The sequence below is a fragment of the Camelina sativa genome, chromosome 11 (assembly GCF_030686135.1).
Source record: "Camelina sativa cultivar CO46 ecotype springtype chromosome 11, ASM3068613v1".
In the NCBI taxonomy this organism is placed as follows: domain Eukaryota; kingdom Viridiplantae; phylum Streptophyta; class Magnoliopsida; order Brassicales; family Brassicaceae; genus Camelina; species Camelina sativa.
In genome coordinates, this window is record NC_141890.1 from 21960950 (window position 1) to 21982475 (window position 21526).

The following is a 21526-nucleotide window of genomic DNA, read 5'->3' on the forward strand; positions in this document are numbered from 1 at the left end:
TGGGTCAAAATGTGTGACAATCCAATGTATTTGACTTATTGTAAGAGCTCGGAATGAATTTGGAGTGTTTATACACCAAATATAACGATTTTGTCCCGAAACAGGCTAAAACCGAGAAAATATTGATTCGAAGCACTAAACAGCTTTGTTAGTGTATCTAGGGTCAGAATATGTGACAATCCAATATATTTGACTAATTGTAAGAGTTCAGGATGAATTTGGAGTGTTTAGACAATACTTACACCCATTTTGTTCCAAAACAAGCTTAAACCGAGAAAACAGGCTAAAACCAAGAGAAAACATTTATTCGAAGCAGTAAAAAGCTTTTGTACTCTTTCTAGGGTCAAAATATGTAACAATCTAATGCATTTGACTAATTATAAGAATTCGGGTTGAATTTGGAGTGGTTAGACAACACTTATACCCATTTTGTCCCAAAACAGGTTTAAAACGAGAAAACAGGCTAAAACTGAGAAAACATTAATTTGAAGCAGTAAACAGCTATGTTTGTGTTTCTTGGGTCAAAAGGTGTGACAATCCAATGTATTTGACTTATTGTAAGAGTTCGGAATGAATTTGAAGTGTTTATACACCACATATACCGATTTTGTCCCGAAACAGGCTAAAACCGAGAAAACATTGATTCTAAGCACTAAACAGATTTGTTACTGTTCCTAGGGTCAGAATGTGTGACAATCCAATGTATTTAACTAATTGTAAGAGTTTGGGATGAATTTGGAGTGTTTAGACAACACTTAAACCCCTTTGATCTCAAAACAAGCTTAAACCGAGAAAAAAGGCTAAAACCAAGAGTGAACATTGATTCAAAGCAGTAAAAAGCTATGTTACTCTTTATAGGGTCAAAATATGTAACAATCTAATGCATTTGACTAATTATAAGAGTTCGGGTTGAATTTGGAGTGGTTAGACAACACTTAGACCCATTTTGTCCCAAAACAGGCTTAAAACGAGAAAACAGGCTAAAACCGAGAAAACATTAATTTGAAGCAGTAAACAGCTTTGTTTGCGTTTCTTGGGTCAAAATGTGTGACAATCCAATGTATTTGACTTATTGTAAGAGCTCGGAATGAATTTGGAGTGTTTATACACCAAATATAACGATTTTGTCCCGAAACAGGCTAAAACCGAGAAAATATTGATTCGAAGCACTAAACAGCTTTGTTAGTGTATCTAGGGTCAGAATATGTGACAATCCAATATATTTGACTAATTGTAAGAGTTCAGGATGAATTTGGAGTGTTTAGACAATACTTACACCCATTTTGTTCCAAAACAAGCTTAAACCGAGAAAACAGGCTAAAACCAAGAGAAAACATTTATTCGAAGCAGTAAAAAGCTTTTGTACTCTTTCTAGGGTCAAAATATGTAACAATCTAATGCATTTGACTAATTATAAGAATTCGGGTTGAATTTGGAGTGGTTAGACAACACTTATACCCATTTTGTCCCAAAACAGGTTTAAAACGAGAAAACAGGCTAAAACTGAGAAAACATTAATTTGAAGCAGTAAACAGCTATGTTTGTGTTTCTTGGGTCAAAAGGTGTGACAATCCAATGTATTTGACTTATTGTAAGAGTTCGGAATGAATTTGAAGTGTTTATACACCACATATACCGATTTTGTCCCGAAACAGGCTAAAACCGAGAAAACATTGATTCTAAGCACTAAACAGATTTGTTACTGTTCCTAGGGTCAGAATGTGTGACAATCCAATGTATTTAACTAATTGTAAGAGTTTGGGATGAATTTGGAGTGTTTAGACAACACTTAAACCCCTTTGATCTCAAAACAAGCTTAAACCGAGAAAAAAGGCTAAAACCAAGAGTGAACATTGATTCAAAGCAGTAAAAAGCTATGTTACTCTTTATAGGGTCAAAATATGTAACAATCTAATGCATTTGACTAATTATAAGAGTTCGGGTTGAATTTGGAGTGGTTAGACAACACTTAGACCCATTTTGTCCCAAAACAGGCTTAAAACGAGAAAACAGGCTAAAACCGAGAAAACATTAATTTGAAGCAGTAAACAGCTTTGTTTGCGTTTCTTGGGTCAAAATGTGTGACAATCCAATGTATTTGACTTATTGTAAGAGCTCGGAATGAATTTGGAGTGTTTATACACCAAATATAACGATTTTGTCCCGAAACAGGCTAAAACCGAGAAAATATTGATTCGAAGCACTAAACAGCTTTGTTAGTGTATCTAGGGTCAGAATATGTGACAATCCAATATATTTGACTAATTGTAAGAGTTCAGGATGAATTTGGAGTGTTTAGACAACACTTCCCATTTTGTTCCAAAACAAGCTTAAACCGAGAAAACAGGCTAAAACCAAGAGAAAACATTTATTCGAAGCAGTAAAAAGCTTTTGTACTCTTTCTAGGGTTAAAATATGTAACAATCTAATGCATTTGACTAATTATAAGAATTCGGGTTGATTTTGGAGTGGTTAGACAACACTTATACCCATTTTGTCCCAAAACAGACTTAAAACGAGAAAACAGGCTAAAACCGAGAAAACATTAATTTGAAGCAGTAAACCGCTTTTTTTGTGTTTCTTGGGTCAAAATGTGTGACAATCCAATGTATTTGCCTTATTGTATGAGTTCGGAATGAATTTGGAGTGTTTATACACCACATATACCGATTTTGTCCCAAAACAGACTAAAACTGAGAAAACATTGATTCGAAGCACTAAACAGATTTGTTACTGTTCCTAGGGTCAGAATGTGTGACAATCCAATGTATTTAACTAATTGTAAGAGTTTGGGATGAATTTGGAGTGTTTAGACAACACTTAAACCCCTTTGATCTCAAAACAAGCTTAAACCGAGAAAAAAATCTAAAACCAAGAGTGCACATTTATTCGAAGCAGTAAAAAGCTATGTTACTCTTTATAGGGTCAAAATATGTAACAATCTAATGCATTTGACTAATTGTAAGAGTTCAGGTTGAATTTGGAGTGGTTAGACAACACTTATACCCATTTTGTCCCAAAACAGGCTTAAAACGAGAAAACAGGCTAAAACCGAGAAAACATTAATTTGAAGCAGTAAACAGCTTTGTTTGCGTTTCTTGGGTCAAAATGTGTGACAATCCAATGTATTTGACTTATTGTAAGAGCTCGGAATGAATTTGGAGTGTTTATACACCAAATATAACGATTTTGTCCCGAAACAGGCTAAAACCGAGAAAATATTGATTCGAAGCACTAAACAGCTTTGTTAGTGTATCTAGGGTCAGAATATGTGACAATCCAATATATTTGACTAATTGTAAGAGTTCAGGATGAATTTGGAGTGTTTAGACAATACTTACACCCATTTTGTTCCAAAACAAGCTTAAACCGAGAAAACAGGCTAAAACCAAGAGAAAACATTTATTCGAAGCAGTAAAAAGCTTTTGTACTCTTTCTAGGGTCAAAATATGTAACAATCTAATGCATTTGACTAATTATAAGAATTCGGGTTGAATTTGGAGTGGTTAGACAACACTTATACCCATTTTGTCCCAAAACAGACTTAAAACGAGAAAACAGGCTAAAACTGAGAAAACATTAATTTGAAGCAGTAAACAGCTATGTTTGTGTTTCTTGGGTCAAAAGGTGTGACAATCCAATGTATTTGACTTATTGTAAGAGTTCGGAATGAATTTGAAGTGTTTATACACCACATATACCGATTTTGTCCCGAAACAGGCTAAAACCGAGAAAACATTGATTCTAAGCACTAAACAGCTTTGTTACTGTATCTAGGGTCAGAATGTGTGACAATCCAATATATTTGACTAATTGTAAGAGTTCAGGATGAATTTGGAGTGTTTAGACAACACTTACACCCGTTTTGTTCCAAAACAAGCTTAAACCGAGAAAACAGGCTAAAACCAAGAGAAAACATTTATTCGAAGCAGTAAAAAGCTTTTTTACTCTTTCCAGGGTCAAAATATGTAACAATCTAACGCATTTGACTAATTATAAGAATTCGGGTTGAATTTGGAGTGGTTAGACAACACTTATACCCATTTTGTCCCAAAACAGGTTTAAAACGAGAAAACAGGCTAAAACTGAGAAAACATTAATTTACAGCAGTAAACAGCTTTGTTTGTGTTTCTTGGGTCAAAAGGTGTGACAATCCAATGTATTTGACTTATTGTAAGAGTTCGGAATGAATTTGGAGTGTTTATACACCACATATACCGATTTTGTCCCGAAACAGGCTAAAACTGAGAAAACATTGATTCAAAGCACTAAACAGATTTGTTACTGTTCCTAGGGTCAGAATGTGTGACAATCCAATGTATTTAACTAATTGTAAGAGTTTGGGATGAATTTGGAGTGTTTAGACAACACTTAAACCCCTTTGATCTCAAAACAAGCTTAAACCGAGAAAAAAGGCTAAAACCAAGAGAAAACATTTATTCGAAGCAGTAAAAAGCTTTTTTACTCTTTATAGGGTCAAAATATGTAACAATCTAATGCATTTGACTAATTATAAGAGTTCAGGTTGAATTTGGAGTGGTTAGACAACACTTATACCCATTTTGTCCCAAAACAGGCTTAAAACGAGAAAACAGGCTAAAACCGAGAAAACATTAATTTGAAGCAGTAAACAGCTTTGTTTGCGTTTCTTGGGTCAAAATGTGTGACAATCCAATGTATTTGACTTATTGTAAGAGCTCGGAATGAATTTGGAGTGTTTATACACCAAATATAACGATTTTGTCCCGAAACAGGCTAAAACCGAGAAAATATTGATTCGAAGCACTAAACAGCTTTGTTAGTGTATCTAGGGTCAGAATATGTGACAATCCAATATATTTGACTAATTGTAAGAGTTCAGGATGAATTTGGAGTGTTTAGACAATACTTACACCCATTTTGTTCCAACACAAGCTTAAACCGAGAAAACAGGCTAAAACCAAGAGAAAACATTTATTCGAAGCAGTAAAAAGCTTTTTTACTCTTTCCAGGGTCAAAATATGTAACAATCTAAAGCATTTGACTAATTATAAGAATTCGGGTTGAATTTGAAGTGGTTAGACAACACTTATACCCATTTTGTCCCAAAACAGGTTTAAAACGAGAAAACAGGCTAAAACTGAGAAAACATTAATTTGAAGCAGTAAACAGCTTTGTTTGTGTTTCTTGGGTCAAAAGGTGTGACAATCCAATGTATTTGACTTATTGTAAGAGTTCGGAATGAATTTGGAGTGTTTATACACCACATTTACCGATTTTGTCCCGAAACAGGCTAAAACCGAGAAAACATTGATTCTAAGCACTAAACAGCTTTCTTACTGTTACTAGGGTCAGAATGTGTGAAAATCCAATGTATTTGACTAATTGTAAGAGGTTGGGATGAATTTGGAGTGTTTAGATAAGACTTACAGCCGTTTTATCCCAAAACAAGCTTAAACCGAGAAAACAGGCTAAAACCAAGAGAAAACATTTATTCGAAGAATTAAAAGGTTTTTTACTCTTTCTAGGGTCAAAATATGTAACAATCTAATGCATTTGACTAATTATAAGAGTTCAGGTTGAATTTGGAGTGGTTAGACAACACTTATACCCATTTTGTCCCAAAACAGGCTTAAAACGAGAAAACAGGCTAAAACCGAGAAAACATTAATTTGAAGCAGTAAACAGCTTTGTTTGCGTTTCTTGGGTCAAAATGTGTGACAATCCAATGTATTTGACTTATTGTAAGAGCTCGGAATGAATTTGGAGTGTTTATACACCAAATATAACGATTTTGTCCCGAAACAGGCTAAAACCGAGAAAATATTGATTCGAAGCACTAAACAGCTTTGTTAGTGTATCTAGGGTCAGAATATGTGACAATCCAATATATTTGACTAATTGTAAGAGTTCAGGATGAATTTGGAGTGTTTAGACAACACTTACACCCATTTTGTTCCAAAACAAGCTTAACCCGAGAAAACAGGCTAAAACCAAGAGAAAACATTTATTCGAAGCAGTAAAAAGCTTTTGTACTCTTTCTAGGGTCAAAATATGTAAAAATCTAATGCATTTGACTAATTATAAGAATTCGGGTTGAATTTGGAGTGGTTAGACAACACTTATACCCATTTTGTCCCAAAACAGACTTAAAACGAGAAAACAGGCTAAAACCGAGAAAACATTAATTTGAAGCAGTAAACCGCTTTTTTTGTGTTTCTTGGGTCAAAATGTGTGACAATCCAATGTATTTGACTTATTGTATGAGTTCGGAATGAATTTGGAGTGTTTATACACCACATATACCGATTTTGTCCCAAAACAGACTAAAACTAAGAAAACATTGATTCGAAGCACTAAACAGATTTGTTACTGTTCCTAGGGTCAGAATGTGTGACAATCCAATGTATTTAACTAATTGTAAGAGTTTGGGATGAATTTGGAGTTTTTAGACAACACTTAAACCCCTTTGATCTCAAAACAAGCTTAAACCGAGAAAAAAGGCTAAAACCAAGAGAAAACATTTATTCGAAGCAGTAAAAAGCTTTTTTACTCTTTATAGGGTCAAAATATGTAACAATCTAATGCATTTGACTAATTATAAGAGTTCAGGTTGAATTTGGAGTGGTTAGACAACACTTATACCCATTTTGTCCCAAAACAGGCTTAAAACGAGAAAACAGGCTAAAACCGAGAAAACATTAATTTGAAGCAGTAAACAGCTTTGTTTGCGTTTCTTGGGTCAAAATGTGTGACAATCCAATGTATTTGACTTATTGTAAGAGCTCGGAATGAATTTGGAGTGTTTATACACCAAATATAACGATTTTGTCCCGAAACAGGCTAAAACCGAGAAAATATTGATTCGAAGCACTAAACAGCTTTGTTAGTGTATCTAGGGTCAGAATATGTGACAATCCAATATATTTGACTAATTGTAAGAGTTCAGGATGAATTTGGAGTGTTTAGACAATACTTACACCCATTTTGTTCCAAAACAAGCTTAAACCGAGAAAACAGGCTAAAACCAAGAGAAAACATTTATTCGAAGCAGTAAAAAGCTTTTGTACTCTTTCTAGGGTCAAAATATGTAACAATCTAATGCATTTGACTAATTATAAGAATTCGGGTTGAATTTGGAGTGGTTAGACAACACTTATACCCATTTTGTCCCAAAACAGGTTTAAAACGAGAAAACAGGCTAAAACTGAGAAAACATTAATTTGAAGCAGTAAACAGCTATGTTTGTGTTTCTTGGGTCAAAAGGTGTGACAATCCAATGTATTTGACTTATTGTAAGAGTTCGGAATGAATTTGAAGTGTTTATACACCACATATACCGATTTTGTCCCGAAACAGGCTAAAACCGAGAAAACATTGATTCTAAGCACTAAACAGATTTGTTACTGTTCCTAGGGTCAGAATGTGTGACAATCCAATGTATTTAACTAATTGTAAGAGTTTGGGATGAATTTGGAGTGTTTAGACAACACTTAAACCCCTTTGATCTCAAAACAAGCTTAAACCGAGAAAAAAGGCTAAAACCAAGAGTGAACATTGATTCAAAGCAGTAAAAAGCTATGTTACTCTTTATAGGGTCAAAATATGTAACAATCTAATGCATTTGACTAATTATAAGAGTTCGGGTTGAATTTGGAGTGGTTAGACAACACTTAGACCCATTTTGTCCCAAAACAGGCTTAAAACGAGAAAACAGGCTAAAACCGAGAAAACATTAATTTGAAGCAGTAAACAGCTTTGTTTGCGTTTCTTGGGTCAAAATGTGTGACAATCCAATGTATTTGACTTATTGTAAGAGCTCGGAATGAATTTGGAGTGTTTATACACCAAATATAACGATTTTGTCCCGAAACAGGCTAAAACCGAGAAAATATTGATTCGAAGCACTAAACAGCTTTGTTAGTGTATCTAGGGTCAGAATATGTGACAATCCAATATATTTGACTAATTGTAAGAGTTCAGGATGAATTTGGAGTGTTTAGACAACACTTCCCATTTTGTTCCAAAACAAGCTTAAACCGAGAAAACAGGCTAAAACCAAGAGAAAACATTTATTCGAAGCAGTAAAAAGCTTTTGTACTCTTTCTAGGGTTAAAATATGTAACAATCTAATGCATTTGACTAATTATAAGAATTCGGGTTGATTTTGGAGTGGTTAGACAACACTTATACCCATTTTGTCCCAAAACAGACTTAAAACGAGAAAACAGGCTAAAACCGAGAAAACATTAATTTGAAGCAGTAAACCGCTTTTTTTGTGTTTCTTGGGTCAAAATGTGTGACAATCCAATGTATTTGCCTTATTGTATGAGTTCGGAATGAATTTGGAGTGTTTATACACCACATATACCGATTTTGTCCCAAAACAGACTAAAACTGAGAAAACATTGATTCGAAGCACTAAACAGATTTGTTACTGTTCCTAGGGTCAGAATGTGTGACAATCCAATGTATTTAACTAATTGTAAGAGTTTGGGATGAATTTGGAGTGTTTAGACAACACTTAAACCCCTTTGATCTCAAAACAAGCTTAAACCGAGAAAAAAATCTAAAACCAAGAGTGCACATTTATTCGAAGCAGTAAAAAGCTATGTTACTCTTTATAGGGTCAAAATATGTAACAATCTAATGCATTTGACTAATTGTAAGAGTTCAGGTTGAATTTGGAGTGGTTAGACAACACTTATACCCATTTTGTCCCAAAACAGGCTTAAAACGAGAAAACAGGCTAAAACCGAGAAAACATTAATTTGAAGCAGTAAACAGCTTTGTTTGCGTTTCTTGGGTCAAAATGTGTGACAATCCAATGTATTTGACTTATTGTAAGAGCTCGGAATGAATTTGGAGTGTTTATACACCAAATATAACGATTTTGTCCCGAAACAGGCTAAAACCGAGAAAATATTGATTCGAAGCACTAAACAGCTTTGTTAGTGTATCTAGGGTCAGAATATGTGACAATCCAATATATTTGACTAATTGTAAGAGTTCAGGATGAATTTGGAGTGTTTAGACAATACTTACACCCATTTTGTTCCAAAACAAGCTTAAACCGAGAAAACAGGCTAAAACCAAGAGAAAACATTTATTCGAAGCAGTAAAAAGCTTTTGTACTCTTTCTAGGGTCAAAATATGTAACAATCTAATGCATTTGACTAATTATAAGAATTCGGGTTGAATTTGGAGTGGTTAGACAACACTTATACCCATTTTGTCCCAAAACAGGTTTAAAACGAGAAAACAGGCTAAAACTGAGAAAACATTAATTTGAAGCAGTAAACAGCTATGTTTGTGTTTCTTGGGTCAAAAGGTGTGACAATCCAATGTATTTGACTTATTGTAAGAGTTCGGAATGAATTTGAAGTGTTTATACACCACATATACCGATTTTGTCCCGAAACAGGCTAAAACCGAGAAAACATTGATTCTAAGCACTAAACAGCTTTGTTACTGTATCTAGGGTCAGAATGTGTGACAATCCAATATATTTGACTAATTGTAAGAGTTCAGGATGAATTTGGAGTGTTTAGACAACACTTACACCCGTTTTGTTCCAAAACAAGCTTAAACCGAGAAAACAGGCTAAAACCAAGAGAAAACATTTATTCGAAGCAGTAAAAAGCTTTTTTACTCTTTCCAGGGTCAAAATATGTAACAATCTAACGCATTTGACTAATTATAAGAATTCGGGTTGAATTTGGAGTGGTTAGACAACACTTATACCCATTTTGTCCCAAAACAGGTTTAAAACGAGAAAACAGGCTAAAACTGAGAAAACATTAATTTACAGCAGTAAACAGCTTTGTTTGTGTTTCTTGGGTCAAAAGGTGTGACAATCCAATGTATTTGACTTATTGTAAGAGTTCGGAATGAATTTGGAGTGTTTATACACCACATATACCGATTTTGTCCCGAAACAGGCTAAAACCGAGAAAACATTGATTCTAAGCACTAAACAGCTTTCTTACTGTTACTAGGGTCAGAATGTGTGAAAATCCAATGTATTTGACTAATTGTAAGAGGTTGGGATGAATTTGGAGTGTTTAGATAACACTTACAGCCGTTTTATCCCAAAACAAGCTTAAATCGAGAAAACAGGCTAAAACCAAGAGAAAACATTTATTCGAAGAATTAAAAGGTTTTTTACTCTTTCTAGGGTCAAAATATGTAACAATCTAATGCATTCGACTAATTATAAGAGTTTGGGTTGAATTTGGAGTGGTTAGACAACACTTATACCCATTTTGTCCCAAAACAGGCTTAAAACGAGAAAACAGGCTAAAACCGAGAAAACATTAATTTGAAGCAGTAAACAGCTTTGTTTGTGTTTCTTGGGTCAAAATGTGTGACAATACAATGTATTTGACTTATTGTAAGAGCTCGGAATGAATTTGGAGTGTTTATACACCAAATATAACGATTTTGTCCCGAAACAGGCTAAAACCGAGAAAATATTGATTCGAAGCACTAAACAGCTTTGTTACTGTATCTAGGGTCAGAATGTGTGACAATCCAATATATTTGACTAATTGTAAGAGTTCAGGATGAATTTGGAGTGTTTAGACAACACTTACACCCGTTTTGTCCCAAAACAAGCTTAAACCGAGAAAACAGGCTAAAACCAAGAGAAAACATTCATTCGAAGCAGTAAAAAGCTTTTGTACTCTTTCTAGGGTCAAAATATGTAACAATCTAATGCATTTGACTAATTATAAGAATTCGGGTTGAATTTGGAGTGGTTAGACAACACTTATACTTATTTAGTCCCAAAACAGGCTTAAAACGCGAAAACAGGCTAAAACCGAGAAAACATTAATTTGAAGCAGTAAACAGCTTTGTTTGTGTTTCTTGGGTCAAAATGTGTGACAATCCAATGTATTTGACTTATTGTAACAGCTCGGAATGAATTTGGAGTATTTATACACCAAATATAACGATTTTGTCCCGAAACAGGCTAAAACCGAGAAAATATTGATTCGAAGCACTAAACAGCTTTGTTACTGTATCTAGGGTCAGAATGTGTGACAATCCCATATATTTGACTAATTGTAAGAGTTCAGGATGAATTTGGAGTGTTTAGACAACACTTACACCCGTTTTGTCCCAAAACAAGCTTAAACCGAGAAAACAGGCTAAAACCAAGAGAAAACAGGCTAAAACCAAGAGAAAACATTCATTCGAAGCAGTAAAAAGCTTTTGTACTCTTTCTAGGGTCAAAATATGTAACAATCTAATGCATTTGACTAATTATAAGAATTCGGGTTGAATTTGGAGTGGTTAGACAACACTTATACCCATTTTGTCCCAAAACAGGTTTAAAACGAGAAAACAGGCTAAAACTGAGAAAACATTAATTTACAGCAGTAAACAGCTTTGTTTGTGTTTCTTGGGTCAAAAGGTGTGACAATCCAATGTATTTGACTTATTGTAAGAGTTCGGAATGAATTTGGAGTGTTTATACACCACATATACCGATTTTGTCCCGAAACAGGCTAAAACCGAGAAAACATTGATTCTAAGCACTAAACAGCTTTCTTACTGTTACTAGGGTCAGAATGTGTGAAAATCCAATGTATTTGACTAATTGTAAGAGGTTGGGATGAATTTGGAGTGTTTAGATAACACTTACAGCCGTTTTATCCCAAAACAAGCTTAAATCGAGAAAACAGGCTAAAACCAAGAGAAAACATTTATTCGAAGAATTAAAAGGTTTTTTACTCTTTCTAGGGTCAAAATATGTAACAATCTAATGCATTCGACTAATTATAAGAGTTTGGGTTGAATTTGGAGTGGTTAGACAACACTTATACCCATTTTGTCCCAAAACAGGCTTAAAACGAGAAAACAGGCTAAAACCGAGAAAACATTAATTTGAAGCAGTAAACAGCTTTGTTTGTGTTTCTTGGGTCAAAATGTGTGACAATCCAATGTATTTGACTTATTGTAACAGCTCGGAATGAATTTGGAGTGTTTATACACCAAATATAACGATTTTGTCCCGAAACAGGCTAAAACCGAGAAAATATTGATTCGAAGCACTAAACAGCTTTGTTACTGTATCTAGGGTCAGAATGTGTGACAATCCAATATATTTGACTAATTGTAAGAGTTCAGGATGAATTTGGAGTGTTTAGACAACACTTACACCCGTTTTGTCCCAAAACAAGCTTAAACCGAGAAAACAGGCTAAAACCAAGAGAAAACATTCATTCGAAGCAGTAAAAAGCTTTTGTACTCTTTCTAGGGTCAAAATATGTAACAATCTAATGCATTTGACTAATTATAAGAATTCGGGATGAATTTGGAGTGGTTAGACAACACTTATACCCATTTTGTCCCAAAACAGGTTTAAAACGAGAAAACAGGCTAAAACTGAGAAAACATTAATTTGAAGCAGTAAACAGCTATGTTTGTGTTTCTTGGGTCAAAAGGTGTGACAATCCAATGTATTTGACTTATTGTAAGAGTTCGGAATGAATTTGAAGTGTTTATACACCACATATACCGATTTTGTCCCGAAACAGGCTAAAACCGAGAAAACATTGATTCTAAGCACTAAACAGATTTGTTACTGTTCCTAGGGTCAGAATGTGTGACAATCCAATGTATTTAACTAATTGTAAGAGTTTGGGATGAATTTGGAGTGTTTAGACAACACTTAAACCCCTTTGATCTCAAAACAAGCTTAAACCGAGAAAAAAGGCTAAAACCAAGAGTGAACATTGATTCAAAGCAGTAAAAAGCTATGTTACTCTTTATAGGGTCAAAATATGTAACAATCTAATGCATTTGACTAATTATAAGAGTTCGGGTTGAATTTGGAGTGGTTAGACAACACTTAGACCCATTTTGTCCCAAAACAGGCTTAAAACGAGAAAACAGGCTAAAACCGAGAAAACATTAATTTGAAGCAGTAAACAGCTTTGTTTGCGTTTCTTGGGTCAAAATGTGTGACAATCCAATGTATTTGACTTATTGTAAGAGCTCGGAATGAATTTGGAGTGTTTATACACCAAATATAACGATTTTGTCCCGAAACAGGCTAAAACCGAGAAAATATTGATTCGAAGCACTAAACAGCTTTGTTAGTGTATCTAGGGTCAGAATATGTGACAATCCAATATATTTGACTAATTGTAAGAGTTCAGGATGAATTTGGAGTGTTTAGACAACACTTCCCATTTTGTTCCAAAACAAGCTTAAACCGAGAAAACAGGCTAAAACCAAGAGAAAACATTTATTCGAAGCAGTAAAAAGCTTTTGTACTCTTTCTAGGGTTAAAATATGTAACAATCTAATGCATTTGACTAATTATAAGAATTCGGGTTGATTTTGGAGTGGTTAGACAACACTTATACCCATTTTGTCCCAAAACAGACTTAAAACGAGAAAACAGGCTAAAACCGAGAAAACATTAATTTGAAGCAGTAAACCGCTTTTTTTGTGTTTCTTGGGTCAAAATGTGTGACAATCCAATGTATTTGCCTTATTGTATGAGTTCGGAATGAATTTGGAGTGTTTATACACCACATATACCGATTTTGTCCCAAAACAGACTAAAACTGAGAAAACATTGATTCGAAGCACTAAACAGATTTGTTACTGTTCCTAGGGTCAGAATGTGTGACAATCCAATGTATTTAACTAATTGTAAGAGTTTGGGATGAATTTGGAGTGTTTAGACAACACTTAAACCCCTTTGATCTCAAAACAAGCTTAAACCGAGAAAAAAATCTAAAACCAAGAGTGCACATTTATTCGAAGCAGTAAAAAGCTATGTTACTCTTTATAGGGTCAAAATATGTAACAATCTAATGCATTTGACTAATTGTAAGAGTTCAGGTTGAATTTGGAGTGGTTAGACAACACTTATACCCATTTTGTCCCAAAACAGGCTTAAAACGAGAAAACAGGCTAAAACCGAGAAAACATTAATTTGAAGCAGTAAACAGCTTTGTTTGCGTTTCTTGGGTCAAAATGTGTGACAATCCAATGTATTTGACTTATTGTAAGAGCTCGGAATGAATTTGGAGTGTTTATACACCAAATATAACGATTTTGTCCCGAAACAGGCTAAAACCGAGAAAATATTGATTCGAAGCACTAAACAGCTTTGTTAGTGTATCTAGGGTCAGAATATGTGACAATCCAATATATTTGACTAATTGTAAGAGTTCAGGATGAATTTGGAGTGTTTAGACAATACTTACACCCATTTTGTTCCAAAACAAGCTTAAACCGAGAAAACAGGCTAAAACCAAGAGAAAACATTTATTCGAAGCAGTAAAAAGCTTTTGTACTCTTTCTAGGGTCAAAATATGTAACAATCTAATGCATTTGACTAATTATAAGAATTCGGGTTGAATTTGGAGTGGTTAGACAACACTTATACCCATTTTGTCCCAAAACAGGTTTAAAACGAGAAAACAGGCTAAAACTGAGAAAACATTAATTTGAAGCAGTAAACAGCTATGTTTGTGTTTCTTGGGTCAAAAGGTGTGACAATCCAATGTATTTGACTTATTGTAAGAGTTCGGAATGAATTTGAAGTGTTTATACACCACATATACCGATTTTGTCCCGAAACAGGCTAAAACCGAGAAAACATTGATTCTAAGCACTAAACAGCTTTGTTACTGTATCTAGGGTCAGAATGTGTGACAATCCAATATATTTGACTAATTGTAAGAGTTCAGGATGAATTTGGAGTGTTTAGACAACACTTACACCCGTTTTGTTCCAAAACAAGCTTAAACCGAGAAAACAGGCTAAAACCAAGAGAAAACATTTATTCGAAGCAGTAAAAAGCTTTTTTACTCTTTCCAGGGTCAAAATATGTAACAATCTAACGCATTTGACTAATTATAAGAATTCGGGTTGAATTTGGAGTGGTTAGACAACACTTATACCCATTTTGTCCCAAAACAGGTTTAAAACGAGAAAACAGGCTAAAACTGAGAAAACATTAATTTACAGCAGTAAACAGCTTTGTTTGTGTTTCTTGGGTCAAAAGGTGTGACAATCCAATGTATTTGACTTATTGTAAGAGTTCGGAATGAATTTGGAGTGTTTATACACCACATATACCGATTTTGTCCCGAAACAGGCTAAAACCGAGAAAACATTGATTCTAAGCACTAAACAGCTTTCTTACTGTTACTAGGGTCAGAATGTGTGAAAATCCAATGTATTTGACTAATTGTAAGAGGTTGGGATGAATTTGGAGTGTTTAGATAACACTTACAGCCGTTTTATCCCAAAACAAGCTTAAATCGAGAAAACAGGCTAAAACCAAGAGAAAACATTTATTCGAAGAATTAAAAGGTTTTTTACTCTTTCTAGGGTCAAAATATGTAACAATCTAATGCATTCGACTAATTATAAGAGTTTGGGTTGAATTTGGAGTGGTTAGACAACACTTATACCCATTTTGTCCCAAAACAGGCTTAAAACGAGAAAACAGGCTAAAACCGAGAAAACATTAATTTGAAGCAGTAAACAGCTTTGTTTGTGTTTCTTGGGTCAAAATGTGTGACAATACAATGTATTTGACTTATTGTAAGAGCTCGGAATGAATTTGGAGTGTTTATACACCAAATATAACGATTTTGTCCCGAAACAGGCTAAAACCGAGAAAATATTGATTCGAAGCACTAAACAGCTTTGTTACTGTATCTAGGGTCAGAATGTGTGACAATCCAATATATTTGACTAATTGTAAGAGTTCAGGATGAATTTGGAGTGTTTAGACAACACTTACACCCGTTTTGTCCCAAAACAAGCTTAAACCGAGAAAACAGGCTAAAACCAAGAGAAAACATTCATTCGAAGCAGTAAAAAGCTTTTGTACTCTTTCTAGGGTCAAAATATGTAACAATCTAATGCATTTGACTAATTATAAGAATTCGGGTTGAATTTGGAGTGGTTAGACAACACTTATACTTATTTAGTCCCAAAACAGGCTTAAAACGCGAAAACAGGCTAAAACCGAGAAAACATTAATTTGAAGCAGTAAACAGCTTTGTTTGTGTTTCTTGGGTCAAAATGTGTGACAATCCAATGTATTTGACTTATTGTAACAGCTCGGAATGAATTTGGAGTATTTATACACCAAATATAACGATTTTGTCCCGAAACAGGCTAAAACCGAGAAAATATTGATTCGAAGCACTAAACAGCTTTGTTACTGTATCTAGGGTCAGAATGTGTGACAATCCCATATATTTGACTAATTGTAAGAGTTCAGGATGAATTTGGAGTGTTTAGACAACACTTACACCCGTTTTGTCCCAAAACAAGCTTAAACCGAGAAAACAGGCTAAAACCAAGAGAAAACAGGCTAAAACCAAGAGAAAACATTCATTCGAAGCAGTAAAAAGCTTTTGTACTCTTTCTAGGGTCAAAATATGTAACAATCTAATGCATTTGACTAATTATAAGAATTCGGGTTGAATTTGGAGTGGTTAGACAACACTTATACCCATTTTGTCCCAAAACAGGTTTAAAACGAGAAAACAGGCTAAAACTGAGAAAACATTAATTTACAGCAGTAAACAGCTTTGTTTGTGTTTCTTGGGTCAAAAGGTGTGACAATCCAATGTATTTGACTTATTGTAAGAGTTCGGAATGAATTTGGAGTGTTTATACACCACATATACCGATTTTGTCCCGAAACAGGCTAAAACCGAGAAAACATTGATTCTAAGCACTAAACAGCTTTCTTACTGTTACTAGGGTCAGAATGTGTGAAAATCCAATGTATTTGACTAATTGTAAGAGGTTGGGATGAATTTGGAGTGTTTAGATAACACTTACAGCCGTTTTATCCCAAAACAAGCTTAAATCGAGAAAACAGGCTAAAACCAAGAGAAAACATTTATTCGAAGAATTAAAAGGTTTTTTACTCTTTCTAGGGTCAAAATATGTAACAATCTAATGCATTCGACTAATTATAAGAGTTTGGGTTGAATTTGGAGTGGTTAGACAACACTTATACCCATTTTGTCCCAAAACAGGCTTAAAACGAGAAAACAGGCTAAAACCGAGAAAACATTAATTTGAAGCAGTAAACAGCTTTGTTTGTGTTTCTTGGGTCAAAATGTGTGACAATCCAATGTATTTGACTTATTGTAACAGCTCGGAATGAATTTGGAGTGTTTATACACCAAATATAACGATTTTGTCCCGAAACAGGCTAAAACCGAGAAAATATTGATTCGAAGCACTAAACAGCTTTGTTACTGTATCTAGGGTCAGAATGTGTGACAATCCAATATATTTGACTAATTGTAAGAGTTCAGGATGAATTTGGAGTGTTTAGACAACACTTACACCCGTTTTGTCCCAAAACAAGCTTAAACCGAGAAAACAGGCTAAAACCAAGAGAAAACATTCATTCGAAGCAGTAAAAAGCTTTTGTACTCTTTCTAGGGTCAAAATATGTAACAATCTAATGCATTTGACTAATTATAAGAATTCGGGTTGAATTTGGAGTGGTTAGACAACACTTATACTTATTTAGTCCCAAAACAGGCTTAAAACGCGAAAACAGGCTAAAACCGAGAAAACATTAATTTGAAGCAGTAAACAGCTTTGTTTGTGTTTCTTGGGTCAAAATGTGTGACAATCCAATGTATTTGACTTATTGTAACAGCTCGGAATGAATTTGGAGTATTTATACACCAAATATAACGATTTTGTCCCGAAACAGGCTAAAACCGAGAAAATATTGATTCGAAGCACTAAACAGCTTTGTTACTGTATCTAGGGTCAGAATGTGTGACAATCCAATATATTTGACTAATTGTAAGAGTTCAGGATGAATTTGGAGTGTTTAGACAACACTTACACCCGTTTTGTCCCAAAACAAGCTTAAACCGAGAAAACAGGCTAAAACCAAGAGAAAACAGGCTAAAACCAAGAGAAAACATTCATTCGAAGCAGTAAAAAGCTTTTGTACTCTTTCTAGGGTCAAAATATGTAACAATCTAATGCATTTGACTAATTATAAGAATTCGGGTTGAATTTGGAGTGGTTAGACAACACTTATACCCATTTAGTCCCAAAACAGGCTTAAAACGCGAAAACAGGCTAAAACCAAGAAAACATTAATTTGAAGCAGTAAACAGTTTTGTTTGTGTTTCTTGGGTCAAAAGGTGTGACAATCCAATGTATTTGACTTATTGTAAGAGTTCGGAATGAATTTGGAGTGTTTATACACCACATATACCGATTTTGTCCCGAAACAGGCTAAAACCGAGAAAACATTGATTCTAAGCACTAAACAGCTTTCTTACTGTTACTAGGGTCAGAATGTGTGAAAATCCAATGTATTTGACTAATTGTAAGAGGTTGGGATGAATTTGGAGTGTTTAGATAACACTTACAGCCGTTTTATCCCAAAACAAGCTTAAATCGAGAAAACAGGCTAAAACCAAGAGAAAACATTTATTCGAAGAATTAAAAGGTTTTTTACTCTTTCTAGGGTCAAAATATGTAACAATCTAATGCATTCGACTAATTATAAGAGTTTGGGTTGAATTTGGAGTGGTTAGACAACACTTATACCCATTTTGTCCCAAAACAGGCTTAAAACGAGAAAACAGGCTAAAACCGAGAAAACATTAATTTGAAGCAGTAAACAGCTTTGTTTGTGTTTCTTGGTTCAAAATGTGTGACAATCCAATGTATTTGACTTATTGTAAGAGCTCGGAATGAATTTGGAGTGTTTATACACCAAATATAACGATTTTGTCCCGAAACAGGCTAAAACCGAGAAAATGTAAGTTTGAGAGTAGAGTAATCAAGAGATTATGGAAGAGAGTGAAATCGTGTAAAGAGTGAGGAGAGTGAACGATTGAGAGAGAGAGTGTTGGAGAAAGAGAATAAACTCTTTTCTTACTTGAATTAGAACATACTTACAAACCATATATAGAGCTATACAAAGAGGATATTCTTTCCTAGGGTTCTATGTGCACATTAATGAGAGATAGCGACATCTCCTTATTCCTACATGTGACTAAACCTTTGACTTCCCACTTGCAAGTTGCCTAACGGCTATAATAGAAGGATCTCGATGAAGGGAGATCGTTGGGAGCTCTCCTTAGTGGATTGGGCTTATGAGATACGAGATGGCTTGGTCAGCCCATAGGTTGTCGATCGTACGGACGTCCGTACGGTTGTACGGACGGTGGTGGCCAAGGTGGTGTGCCAAACTCATACTCCCCCTCAAGCTTGACTTAGATGATCAGGCAAGCTTGACAGTCGAGGCACCCACCTCATTAAAAAAACCTTAGTATAGAAAACCTCATGGGAAAAACTATACATAAGGGAAAAAGAGTGTAGGTGCCTTGTGAAAGACTCATGGCCGAGTGAGGTCTATAAGGCCGAGCTTCGAGTGAATATATTCGCACACTTGGGGACTTGCAGCTTTGGTGAGGATGTCAGCGAGTTGTTCCTTGCTCTCGGTGTGACATGGTAGGACAACTCCAAGCTTGATTTGCTCTCGCACCTTATGACAGTCCACCTCAATATGTTTGGTCCTCTCATGAAACACTGAATTGGTTGCTATGTGAATGGCAGCTTCATTGTCACAATGCATGGTGATAGGACTTGTGATTTCCACTCCTAAATCCTTGAGGAGTGCTTTGAGCCACATTAGTTCAGTTGTGAGTTTGCGCATGGCCCTATACTCGGATTCGGCACTTGAAAGCGATACGACCTTTTGTTTCTTGCTCTTCCATGTGATCAGGTTGCCTCCAAGGAATGTGCAATAGCCAGTTGTGGAGCGACGGTCTCCACGGTCTCCAGCATAGTCAGCGTCGCAATATCCTACCAACTCGGTGTTCTTGTTGCGGCCCATCCAAATGCCTTGTCCCGGTGAGCCCTTGATGTATTTAAGGATTCGGTCGACCATGTTCCAATGATGGACAGTTGGATTGTTCATGTGCTGGCTCACCTGGTTCACAGCAAAGCAAATATCAGGCCGTGTTATAGTTAAATAGATTAACTTACCTACTAGGCGCCGGTAGCGACCAACGTCCTTGTATGGTGCCTGCTCAAGCTCCCCCTGTCCTCCGGCCTTGTAGTTCTCTTCAAGAGGTGATGCCACTGCCTTTGAACCTAATTTTCCTGTCTCATTTAACAAGTCAAGAGCATATTTTCTTTGTGATAGAAATAAACCTTCCTTTGATCTACATATTTCTATCCCAAGAAAATATTTCAACTCTCCAAGGTCCTTAATATCAAAGACTGATTTCAAGAAGGTTTTAGTGTTTTGAATACCTACCGAGTCACTCCCAGTGATGATGATATCATCAACATACACTAGGATGACTACTATACCTTTGGTGCTTGGTGAGGTAAATAGTGTGTGATCAGCCTCGGATTTGCGAAAGCCTTTGTCAAGGAGGATTGTGCTCAGCTTGTGGTACCACGCCCTTGGCGACTGCTTTAGTCCATAGATGGCTTTGTTGAGCTTGAGAACCTTCCCCGGACCAATGGTGTCTTCTAGGCCCGGTGGTGGCCGCATATACACTTCATCTTCGAGCTCGCCTTGTAGGAAGGCGTTCTTCACATCCATTTGCCATAGCTCCCAATCAAGATTTGTGGCAAGAGAGAGAACCACTCGAACAGTGTGAAGTTTGGCCACCGGAGCAAACGTATCAAGATAGTCCTCCCCATACGTTTGCGTGAATCCCCGGGCTACAAGGCGTGCCTTATACCGTTCTATCTCCCCATTGCTCTTATATTTGATTGTGAAGATATACCGAGATGTGACAGCCTTCTTGCCCTTGGGTAAGTCAGCCTCGTCCCATGTGTGATTTTGCACCATGGCCGTATTCTCGGCGTCCACCGCATCTCTCCATACCTTGTGCTGCTTAGCCTCATCATAGGTCTTGGGGATCCAATGCTCATCAATATGGCCAAGAAACACTTGATGCTCTATCGGAAAATGAGCTAAGGTGCACACGGCCTGAATCGGATGAGCAACGGCCATGTTGTTGTAGTACACACGGGTGTTCTTCCAATGACTAGGAGGATACTTGATACGTTGGCTGCGCCTAAGAGGAACTACAGCCCCAGCTTCGGAGTTGGCCCGTCCCGGAGTTATGATTTCCTCAAGCTGTTCGGCCGACTCCTCGGTTGTTTCGGCCGTGATGTCCGCGGGTGACTCCTCATGCTGCTCAGTATGGTCATCGGCATGTATATCAGGATCAGGCTCAGTGAATGGCTCAGATTGTTCTGGTGATGTTGGTCTGGCTGACTCGGTAGAGATCCTATCATTTTCAAGACCTAGCCGCTCAAGAATTACTCGGAGGTTGCGCGTCCGATCAGATGGAGAGTCGGAGAGATTACGGAGCTCATCCCAATTCTTCTCGTCATAAAAGCCGTGTGTCTCCATGAACTTGACATCACGAGATACTAGAATTCTCCTTGTTGTAGGTTCATAGCACTTATACCCCTTTTGTGTAGTAGAATAGCCAAGAAACATAGCCTTTGTACTCTTTGCATCAAGCTTGTCTCT